Genomic DNA, 12,514 nt, shown 5'->3' with positions numbered 1-12,514 from the left:
CCTCACCCCTTATTCTAGTTTTGCCAGATTCCCTACTGTTTCTCAAACATTCCAGGCACACTCTGCTCCAAGGCCTTTGTACTTACTGTTCCTTCTGCCTGTGCCTTTTCTTCCAGCTATCTGCATAGTTATGTTCATTCATGTCCTACCTACCTAAAATAGCTATCCCCTCCCACTCATATTTCTTAACTGTCTACTCCTTCCTCTAGATGAATTCTTCATAGCAATTATCAATTTTTTACTTTATATTGTTTGTTTATTGCCTATCTTTCCAAACTAGAGTATAACTAAATGAAGGCAGTGACTTTGTTTTGTTCACTGCTCTATTTTTTGTAGCTAGAAAGGTGATTGGCATATACAAAAGACTCAATAAATACTGTTTGCAGAAGGAATAATTGATAACACATCTCTGTTGGGCATATGTCTCATACCAGGCCACATTATATGCCCATGGACAGTGTACTAATGTCTGCCTTTGGGCTGAGCACTGTGGCAGAGGCTGCGGATTATCCATCAATATCTACTCTTTCCTTATTCTATAATAATAGGGCCCCTAAATTTTGGCTTGGCACATAGCTATCAGAAATAAAGAATGTAGACCCAATCCCCTGTGCTGATAGGTGTAGTGGTGTAAGTGCAGGCCAATGGGGTATGGATGGAAGTTGGATGTCCAATACCTAGGAAGTATCCTTATAAAAGTGGATTCTGTTTTCCCTACCTTTTTTCCTTCCTGCTGGGTAAAACAGGCTGTAATAGTTGGGGTTTTGGCAGCCATTTGGATCATGAGCAACCTTGGTGATGGAAGTTACAGTCAATTGAGCAAAACAAGAAAGAAGAGACCAAATAATGTGGAGTCCAATGCCAATTCTGAAGAACTTACCTCTTTGACAAGAGTCAGAAATATACTTTTATCTTCTTTAAGCCATGAATGGTTTTCTCTCACTTGAAATTGGCTCTAATCCTAATAATACAAGCATGAATCTCCAGTTTGACTTCTTGAAGCCAGGTGGAGAGTTATAAAGTACAGAGCATGATAACATACACACTATTTGCTCACTTGTGTAAAGGGAAGTTGTGGGCATGATAGGAAGGTCAGCAAGCGGAATGTTATCCTGTAGGAAATGGCAGCTGTGGGAAAGCATTATACTAATGTCCCCCAGGGATTCACACCTTCCTGAGTCCACATACTTTTTTGCAACTTCCATCAAGAAAAGGAGCCTATCTCTCCACCCCCTTTGCATCTGGCTTGGCCTTGTGACTGACTTGGACAAATAGAATGTGACAAAAGTAACATAATGCCTGTTCCAAAGTCTAGTCTGTACAAGACCTTGTAGCTTCCACTTTTGCCATCTGGAATCCTGAGATCACCAAGCTCTGAAGCCTGGTGTAGCTCATAAGAGGATGTGAAACCCTGTGGATGGCAACAGAAGCACCCCAGTACAGAGCCAGCACCACCTGGCAGACATGTGAATGAGGCCACATAAGTGATGGCAGGCCAGGCAATCAGAAGTCACTCTCAGATGGCCAGTTGACAGAATCATGAAAATGAAACAAACAGCTGCTGTTTTAAGTCACTAAATTTTGACACGTTTTGTTATTCGGCAATAGGAGCATGAAAATTAATCTAAGTGAATTTCTATTTCTTGCTGCAGAAAGATCTTATGACAAAGGCAAATACAAATGAAAAGTACTTAAGTTTGGCAACTTTTCTCTTTTTTTGGCTGTACTACATGCCTTGTAGGATCTTAGTTCCCCAAACAGGATTTGAAACCTGGGCCCCAGCAGTGAAAGCTCTGTATCCTAACCAATGAACTGCCAGGGAACTCCCAAGTTTGGCAACTTTTAAAGAAAAATATAAAATCTTCAGGTTACTGACTTTAACATTAAAAACAAGGAACACATCTTTATTAAAAAATTAAAAAAATTTTTTTTTTGGCCATTCTGCCCACGCATTTATTGATGTTTTTATCATATAGTATTGGAAGTCCTAGCCACACAGATAAAGAGATAAAAGGCATCCACGTTGGAAAGGAAGATGTAAACCTGTCACCATTTGCAGATGACATAATACTACTACATATAGAAAATCATAAAGATGTCACTCAATGAATTCAGTAAAGTTGCAGGGTACAAAATTAATTACAGAAATCCGGTGCTTTTTTACACACTATTAATATACGATCAGAAGGCAAAATTAAGAAAACAATCCCATTTACAATTACATCAAAAGGAATAAAAAACCAAGGAATAACTGAGGCAGTGCAAAACCTGTTCTCTGAAAACTATAAGATATTAATAAAGTAAAATTTCAGATAATACAAATAAATAGAAATACATACTGTGCTTAGGAACTGGAAAACTTCAAAATGTTAAAATGTCTATACTACGAAAGGAGATCTACAGCTTCAATGCAATCCTGTCAAAACACCAATGACATTTTTCACATAACTAAAACAAAGAAACCTAAAATTTGTATGTGCTTAGTCGTTCAGTCATGTCTGGCTCTTTTGTGACCCCATGGACCATAGCGGACCAGGCTCCTCTGTCCATGGGATTCTCCAGGCAAGAGTACTGGAATGGATTGCCATTCTCTTCTCCAGAGTATCTTCCTGATCCAGGGATTGAATCCGTGTCTCTTGCATCTCCTGCATTGGCAGGCATATTCTTTACCACTGCGCCACCTTAACCAGAGGTCTTCTGGAATCTGAGGCTGAGCTGCATGGGCTTTCTGCTGAGTTCGTTTTTCACTGCCCCGGTTTCTAGCATGACAGGCCTTCCGCTGCGCTGGGTTTTCTTCACATTCCTCTTCTACCACAGGAGCTTCGCTGAGTTGGGCTCCTGCTGCGCTTGGCCTCCCACGTGGAGGTTGTTTCAGCCAGGTTGTTATATCCGAGTCACGGCACCATAGATGTCACGCGAGTGTATGCTCCTCGGTTCTTTGTCTCATCACAACAAAAATTTGGAGTGACGGACATTGAAGCCCCCTCAGCGGGTCACAGCTCTTGGAGGACAGACCGTGTTATAGCTCTTAAATAAATCAGTGTTACAGCTCTATTCATTTAGATAATAGCAGGAAAATCCATCTTCGAGGCATGAGGGCACGTCGATCCAAAGACACGAAGAGAAGATCGCCCCATTGCGTGGGAGAGAGAGAGAGCTAAAAATTTTTTAAAAGAGTAGCATAAGATAGTAGAAGGAATGTTGGGTGAGAAATTGATAGAACTGGGTATGGTTCTCTTTTCATTAACTAACTTTATGACCTAGAAAAAACTGCTTAGCCTCTTGGTGCCTCATTTTTTTTCAACATGAAGTGTTGTGTAGTCCATGGAGTCACAAAGAGTAGGCCACGACTGAACGACTAAACAACAACAACTAAACTACCCCTTGCTCCCTCACTCATTCATTTAAGAAAAACACTGATTATCCTTAACTGCTAGGAGACACTGTCATGAGGGGTGAGATGATAGGAAACTTTGACTTTTATTTACACATTTCTATATGATTTGACTTAAAAAAATAGATTACTTTTATAATCAACAAAGATTATAAACATGTTACGGGCTGAATTTTGCCCCCCAAAATTGGTATGTTGAAGTCGTAACCTCCAGTAACTAAGAATGTGACTGTTCTTGAAAATAGGGACTTTGAAGAGACAAGTTAAAATGAGGTCATTAGAGTCCTAATCCAATCTGACTGGTACAAAGAATGATAGTCACCCAGTCTGACCAGTATCCTTGTAAGAAGAGAAAATTTGGATGCATAGACACCAAGGATCCATGTGTCCAGAGAAAGGACCATGTGAGGACACAGTGAAGAGGTGGCCATCTGGAAGTCAAGGAGAGAGGCCTCAGAAGAAACCAATCCTGCTGACAACTTGATCAACCCACCCAATCTGTAGTATTTTGTTAGAGTAGCCCTACCAAACTAATACAGATATTTTCATCCTGAAAAAGAACTAGTACCTTCAGTGAACACATGGTCCTGATTCTTGAAGTGACCATGTTCAAACTAGAGAGAGACAGTAACTTTTGATACAATGCAATGTGATAAATGCTGTGGTGGGACCATATAAAGAATATGGTTGGAATCCAGAGAAAGGGGACCTGACCGGCTGTGGAGAGGGAGATGATGGCAGGTCCAGTGTGGAGAGTTTAAGAAACCTATCCTGTGTTGAGATGCCACCTTCAGTATTGAAGGAGAAATAGAGATGATCACACTCCTAAATACTGGCCTTTCTGCTGACCCTCTGTGCTTGGTTGTCAAATTGGTCTTAGATAAGGATTTCGAGAATCAGTAAAATCTCAACAAACAAAGACAGAGAATTTGAGGAATGGGTATATTGATAGTAGTTTTGCTAATGTTCTATTTTACCTGTTTTTAAAAAGGACATTTAAAATGCTGTGCATATCATTAAAGGTATTTTAACATTTTCTCATAATAGATAGTCTCTTACATTGAATATGTTTAGCTTTAAGTTTCTTCCTTGTCCTTGGTTTTTGCACCGCACATGCATTAGTAGCATTAGACCAGCATTTGTTGGCCACCAGGGTTTTGAGGCAACTTTTATTAGTTAGGTTAGGAAAACAATATTTAATTCCTTTATATGGCAGAAACTAGTTTTTCTACAAAATCCATACTTGCCTTCTTCCGTAGAAAGAGATTACACTAGGTACATGGCTACTCAGCTAAAGATTATATACCTCCATCCTCTTTTCACAGTTAGATGTGATTATGTGGCTAAGTTTTGGTTGGTGGAATGTAAGTGGAAGTAATAGGTAAACTGACGTTATATGTAATTTCTGGACCATCTCTATAAATAACTTACCTTCGAGTTCCTCTTTTCCCTTTCCACAGGTTGGAACCCTGAATGTGCCCACATGAACTTTGACAATGAAGCAATAAATGAAAGGAATCTGGGTCCTTGAATGAACCTGTAGAGTAGAGATTCCCTGCCAGGCTGGACTGTTCACCTTATTATAACATGAAAAAACAAGTTATTTAAGCCTCTGCATATAGATGTATACTTTTTGGTGTTTCTTTCTTGGGACAGCATTATCTTTATCCTAATAAGCAAGTCCTGCTTTCTCTTGCTTTTACAGTCATATTTGCCTTCCAACTTCCCCTTCAGAAATCCCGTGCTACTCCTGTGTATCCCACCCACATGAGATGCATACACTAGTAGGTCACCAGAGACAGACATTAGCAGAGGAGTTTTCTACCTAAGTGTGGGGTTCCCCCAGAGGAGAAGGCCAGTTACCTCCCTTCCCCTTTTGCATAGTTTCTCCCACACATCTCTACCTTGTTCCTTTGATCTAAGACTGCAGTGAAGGGAACCTTTCACCTGGTAGTTCAACTGCTCAGCCAATGGACACAGCCCATCGTCAGGACTTTCCATCTTGCCTCTATCACTTCCCTTTTTACCTTCTGAGCACTGCCTCTTTTACTTTCCACAGAACCAGATAATACACATTGCCTTTCAAATTACAAGACACTTTCAACAAATAGTCATTGAACTGGCACTCTATAATGTGTACAATGATGAAACAGGGAAAGTGTTTGATTTTTCAGTCTACTTGGAGAAAGTAGACGACTAAGTTGGCAATTATAAATTAAAATGCAAAGTTCTAAAATTGGAATAAGAACAGTGTGTCGTGGGAAGGCTGAGAAGAGGCACCTAACCCAGCATTTGTACAACAGGGAGTGTGGTCAACAGTGCCAAGTGAAATAATATAATGGCATAGAAAAGGTCAAGTAAATGGTATGTTGGCTGCAAAATCTCTACCCTGTTAGTAAGACAGCATTTTAAAACTTCAAATAATTTAGAGTATGTGATATAAAAAGTGAAAGTTCTTACTTCAACCCATACTAATTTTAATACCCATAGTGGTTTGCTAATTTTTAGTTCATGTTCTTCCAGGTGTATAGATAGGAAAATAGATTTATGAATATATATCCATGTAATGAATATATCCATTTTACTTCTCAAAAAACCTAATCACAGTATACATATTGTCATGCAGCCTCCTTTATTCTATATGGACTTATTTCCTTATCATGCATATGTATTTACCTAACTTAAAAATAGTTTATAGACTTCTCTACTAAGGATACATTAACTCACTTAATAAATGTCTTCCTTTTATTATAAATTTGTTTGTTTTTGGTTGTGCTGGGTCTTTGTTGCGGCTTGGACGTTTCTCTAGTTGCAAAGAGTGGGGGCTGCTCTTCACTGGGACGTGCAGGTTCCTCACTGCAGGGCCTTCTCTGCTGAGCACGGGCTCCAGGCCCATGGGCTTCAGCAGCTGCTTGGCACGGGCGCAGTCGTTTCAGTCCCCCAGCTCTGGAGCACCGGCTCAGTAGCTCTGGCACAAGGGTTGAGCTGCTCTACGGCATGTGGGATCTTCCTGGACCAGGGATCAAATCCATATCTCCTTCATTGGCAGGTGGATTCTTTACCACCAATCCACCAGGGAAGCCCAAATCTCTTCTTTTGAACACTTAGGTTGTTTTCCATTTTTTCCCCTTCTAATAGTAATATTTCAAAGAACATTCTATCCGTTGGACTTAGTGACAAATACTGAGAAAAGGATTACAATCTCAAGATTCTACACTTGCCCAAGATATGATAGGTGGCTCATTGATTGGTAAAGAATCTGCCAGCCAATGCAGGAGATGTGGGTTCGATTGCTGAGTTGGAAAGATCCCCTAGAGGAGGAAATGGCAACCCACTCCAGGATTCTTGCTGGGAAAATCCCATGGACAAAGGAGCCTGGCAGCAGGGTCCCAAAGAGTCAGACATCACTGACCATGCATGCACACAGAAGGTATGATATGTGTATGAGAAAAAAATTAGACATTTTTGGATCTGTAAAGTGTTGCTTCTTTTTCTGGGGAATTTACTTGAGAAATCATTCTGGCAAAATCAAAAGCAAAACAAAACTATATCTCAGGGGGATTTAAAATGTACAAACTCATGAATGAGTGGTTAATCTGGCAAAATTTAAGACTAGTGTAGAAGATGATAGCATGGTTTCTGAATGGGGAACTTGGATATGATAAAGAAATTGATATTTCCCAAAATAATGTTTAGGCTTCTTTTAATTCCAAACAAACCCTGAGAAGGGCCTATTTTTGAATCATGACAAATTTTTCTAGAAAAATAAGTAAGTAAGAATGGTTAAAGAATGTTTATCAAAAGGGGGCTGGGGGTTGATATTTACCTTATTAGATGCTGAAGAATTATAAATATATAAGAGTTAAAGCATGTTAAGTACTGAGAATAGTCAAATCAGTGACTCAGAAGTGATGTTGTGGAATTAGAGTTTATAAAACATGAAACAATATAAGAACACAAGAGAAGACCCTACACATGGGCATCACCAGATGGTCAACACTGAAATCAGATTGATTATATTCTTTGCAGCCAAAGATGGAGAAGCTCTATACAGTCAGCAAAAACAAGACCAGGAGCTTACTGTGGTTCAGATCATGAACTCCTTACTGCCAAATTCAGGCTGAAATTGAAGACAGTGGAGAAAACCACTAGACCACTCAGTTATGACCTAAATCAAATCCCTTATGACTATACAGTGGAAGTGAGAAATAGATTTAGGGGACTAGATCTGATAGACAGAGTGCCTGAAGAACTATGGATGGAGGTTCGTGACATTGTACAGGAGGCAGTGATCAAAACCATCCCCAAGAAAAAGAAATGCAAAAAAAGCAAAATGGCTGTCTGAGGAGGCCTTACAAATAGTTGTGAAAAGAAGGGAAGTGAAATGCAAAGGAGAAAAGGAAAGATATACCCATTTGAATGCAGAGTTCCAAAGAAAATAGCAAGGAGAGATAAGAAAGCTGTCCTCAGCAATCAATGCAAAGAAATAAGAGGAAAACAATAGAATGGGAAAGACTAGAGATCTCTTCAAGAAAATTAGAGATACCAAGGGAACATTTCATGCAAAGATGGGCTCAATAAAGGACAGAAATGGCACAGACCTAAGAGAAGCAGAAGATATTAAGAAGAGGTGGCAAGAATACATAGAAGAACTATACAAAAAAAATCTTCATGAGCCAGATAATCACGATGGTGTGATCACTCACCTAGAGCCAGACATCTTGGAATGTGAAGTCAAGTGGGCCTTAGGAAGCATCACTATGAACAAAGCTAGTGGATGTGATGGAATTCCAGTTGAGCTATTTCAAATCCTGAAAGATGATGCTGTGAAAGTGCTGCACTCAATATGCCAGCAAACTTGGAAAACTCAGCAGTGGCCACAGGACTGGAAAGGTCAGTTTTCATTCCAATCCCAAAGAAAGGCAGTCCCAAAGAATGCTCAAACTACTGCACAATTGCACTCATCTCACACGTTAGTAAACTAATGCTTAAAATTCTCCAAGCCAGACTTCAGCAATACGTGAACCGTGGACTTTGAGATGTTCAAGCTGGTTTTAGAAAAGGCAGAGGAACCAGAGATCAAATTGCCAACATCTGCTGGATCATCAAAAAAGCAAGAGAGTTCCAGAAAAACATCTACTTCTGCTTTATTGACTATGCCAAAGCCTTTGACTGTGTGGATCACAACAAACTGTGCAAAATTCTGAAAAAGATGGGAATACCAGACCACCTGACCTGCCTCTTGAGAAACCTATATGCAGGTCAGGAAGCAACAGTTAGAACTGGAGATGCACCAACAGACTGGTTCCAAATAGGAAAAGGAGTACGTCAAGGCTGTATGTTGTCACCCTGCTTATTTAACTTATATGCAGAGTACATCATGAGAAATGCTGGGCCGGAGGAAGCACAAGCTGGAATCAAGATTGCCGGGAGGAATATCAATAACCTCAGATATTCAGATGACACCACCCTTATGGCAGAAAGTGAAGAAGAACTAAAAAGCCTCTTGATGAAAGTGAAATAGGAGAGAGAAAAGGTTGGCTTAAAGCTCAACATTCAGAAAACTAAGATCATGGCATCTGGTTCCATCACTTCATGGCAAATAGATATGGAAACAGTGGAAACAGTGTCAGATTTTATTTTTCTGGGCTCTAAAATCACTGCAGATGGTGATTGTAGCCATGAAATCAAAAGATGCTTACTCCTTGGAAGGAAAGTTATGACCAACCTAGACAGCATTTTAAAAAGCAGAGACATTACTTTGTCAACAAAAGCCCATCTAGTCAAGGCTATGGTTTTTCCAGTGGTCATGTATGGATGTGAGAGCTGGACTATAAAGAAAGCTGAGCACTGAAGAATTGATGCTTTTGAACTGTGGTGTTGGAGAAGACTCTTGAGCATCCCCTGGACTGCAAGGAGATCCAACCAGTCCATCCTAAAGGAGATCAGTCCTGGGTGTTCATTGGTAGGGCTGATATTGAAGCTGAAACTCCAATACTTTGGCCACCTGATGCGAAGAGCTGACTTATTTGAAAAGACCCTGATGCTGGAAAACATTGAGGGCAGGAGAAGAAGGGGATGACAGAAGATGAGACGGTTGGATGGCATCATTGACTCGATGGACATGGGTTTGGGTGGACTTTGGGAGTTAGTGATGGACAAGGAGGCCTGGCGTGCTGCGGTTCATGGGGTTGCAAAGAGTCAGACATGACTGAGCGACTGAACTGAACTGACTGAAGGGTAAGGAACTGTTTTCTTGATAACTAATGTAGAGGAAAGGGAACTTTTTGACAACTACTTTATTAAAATTTTGCATCACAGAATACACATGGATAGATTAAAGAGAAAAATTCAACTCTAAAAAATTAGGGTAGGTATAGAAATTCATGGGCTTCCCTGGTGGCTCAGATGGTATATCATCTCTTTATGAGGAAGGATTCCTTCAAGCCAGAAAGTGATGAAAGAAACCATAGGAACAGATAATAGATTTTACCATATAAAAATATAAAATTTCTGTGGTTCTAAAAATACATAGATAAAAAGGAAAAGGCAAATCCCAAACTGGGAAATATTTGTACCACATACAGTTTTGCAAAAACCAGGGTTGCTATTGCTTGTCAAAAAAATTGGTTAAATCCAATTCTTAGCCTAGTTTATGCCTAAATCTTTATAGATGACTGTGCCTGCAGAGAAATACAAAACTGTGTGCACTTGTTTACTGTTAATTGTTTTCAAGGGAAACTTTAGTCCTGTTCTAAAATTGTAATACATTTCCCTAGGTCAATCACTCTGCCATGTTCCTTGACAACTATTTAGTAGCAGCATCTCCCCATCTTCACTCTAATTTGATGATCTTGCTTATAGTGGGTATCAGAAGAGGATTTACGTACATTTACATCACCATATCACTCCACCCAGTAGCATCTCTCTTCCTGCTGGAGAATAATCTTCTGTGTTCCCATTAACACCTTCACAAGGGCACTAATTCCCACCCCTCTCAACTATTCACAGACAAGAACCTACCTCCAGAAATTCCCATTTCTCCTTTTCTCTAGTGAAACACTCCCTTCAGCCCCAGTCACATATTTTTTCACATCTTAAAAAAAAAAACAAAACTCTCATCCCAGTTTTCTCTCAAGTTATTGTACCGTTTCTCTTTGCTTTGCAACAATCCCTCCAGAAGGAGCTATATACACTTGATTTAACATTTCTAATTCCTTAAGTTCTGTTCTCTCTTGAACACAATCCATTGAGGTTTCCATCCCCACAAACTCCCCTGCAACTGCTCTTGTCCACATCACTAATGACCTTCATTATTGCTGAATCCGATGATCAACTGAGTTTTCTCTCACGTGATCAGCAGCACTTGATGCAACAATCACCCCTTCCCAGAAATATTGATTCATCTGGCATCCAGAACACCACTCTCCTGGCTGTGTTCTTCCTGCCTCCCTGTTTTTCGTGTTTAAATGGCCCTCTTGATCTTCCACAACCCCCTACGCTGTTTGCAGTGTATCGTCTCCATTTCAGTGAGTAACAACTCTATCTTTCCAGGCGCTCAGGCCATAAATTTGAAAGTCAAATTTAACTCCTCTCATTTTCTCATATTCTACTTCCAGCCAGACCGAACCTGTTGGCTCCATCTTCAAAATAGATCCAGGTGCTGATCATATTTTACCATCATCACTGCTCCCACCCTGGTGCAAGCCAGGGCACATCTCCAGGGATTAATACATAACCTAACTGATTTCCCTGCATCCATACTTGCCTCTCTTATTCTCCACCCAGCAGTCAGAGTGATGCCGTTAAGTCAGATTAGCATGCCAGGTTTTTGCTGACCACATCCTGAAGTCTTCATGTGTGATAATGCCCCCTCCCATCCTCATCTTTTACAGTCTCTCCTAGCTCACTCTGCTTCAATCCCAGCAGATGGCTTACTGTTCCTGGAAAAAAGTCAGGCAGCTTGAGCCTTTTCAGTAGCTCCCTTCCCTCCTTTGTATCTTCAAATATCTCTTTAGCCATTTCTGATAAATCCCTACCCCTTTCTCTGCTTCATTTTCCACCTCAGTTCTCATTACTTTCTAATGTACTATATAAACAGCAGCAGAAGATAAGAAGAGGTGGCAAGGATACACAGAACTATACAGAAAAGATCTTAATGACCCAGAGAGCCATGATGGTGTGATCACTCACCTAGAGCCAGACGTCCTGGAATGTGAAGTCAAGTGGGCCTTAGGAAGCATCACTGTGAACAAAGATAGTAGAGGTGGTGGAATTCCAACTGAGCTGTTTCAAATCCTAAAAGATGATGCTGTGAAAGTGCTGCCAGCAAATTTGGAAAACTCAGCAGTGGCCACAGGACTGGCAAAGTCAGTTTTCATTCCAATCCCAAAGAAGGGCAATGCCAAAGAATGTTCAAACCACCACACAATTACACTCATTTCACATGCTAGCAAAGTAATGCTCAAAATCCTCCAAGCTAGGCTTCAACGGTATGTGAACCAAAAACTTCCAGATGTTTCAGCTGAATTCAGAAAAGGCAGAAGAACCAGAGATCAAATCACCAACATCTGTAAGTTCATAGAAAAAGCAAGAGAATTCCAGAAAAACATCTATATCTGCTTCACTGACTATGCTAAAGCCTTTGACTCTGTGGATCACAACAAACTGTGGACAATTCTTCAAGAGATGGGAATACCACACCACCTTACATGTCTCCTGGGAAACCTGTATGCAGGTCAGGAAGCAACAGATAAAACTGGACATGGATCAACAGACTGATTCCAAATTGGGAAAGGAGTACATCAAGGCTGTATATTGTCCCTGACCTGCCTCTTGAGAAACTTGTATGCAGGTCAGGAAGCAACAGTTAGAACTGGACATGGAATAACAGACTGGATCCAAATAGGAAAAGGAATACGTCAAGGCTGTATGTTGTCACCCTGCTTATTTGACTTATATGCAGAGTATATCATGAGAAACGCTGGGCTGGATGAAGCAGAAGGTAGAATCAATATTGCTGGGAGAAATATCAATAACCTCAGATATGCAGATGACACCATCCTTATGGAAGAAAGTGAGAAGGAACTAAAGAGCCTCTTAATGAAGGTGAAAGAGGAG

Source organism: Dama dama, chromosome 8 (assembly GCF_033118175.1).
Source record: "Dama dama isolate Ldn47 chromosome 8, ASM3311817v1, whole genome shotgun sequence".
Lineage (NCBI taxonomy): Eukaryota > Metazoa > Chordata > Mammalia > Artiodactyla > Cervidae > Dama > Dama dama.
Note: the sequence above shows the minus strand (reverse complement) of the source record.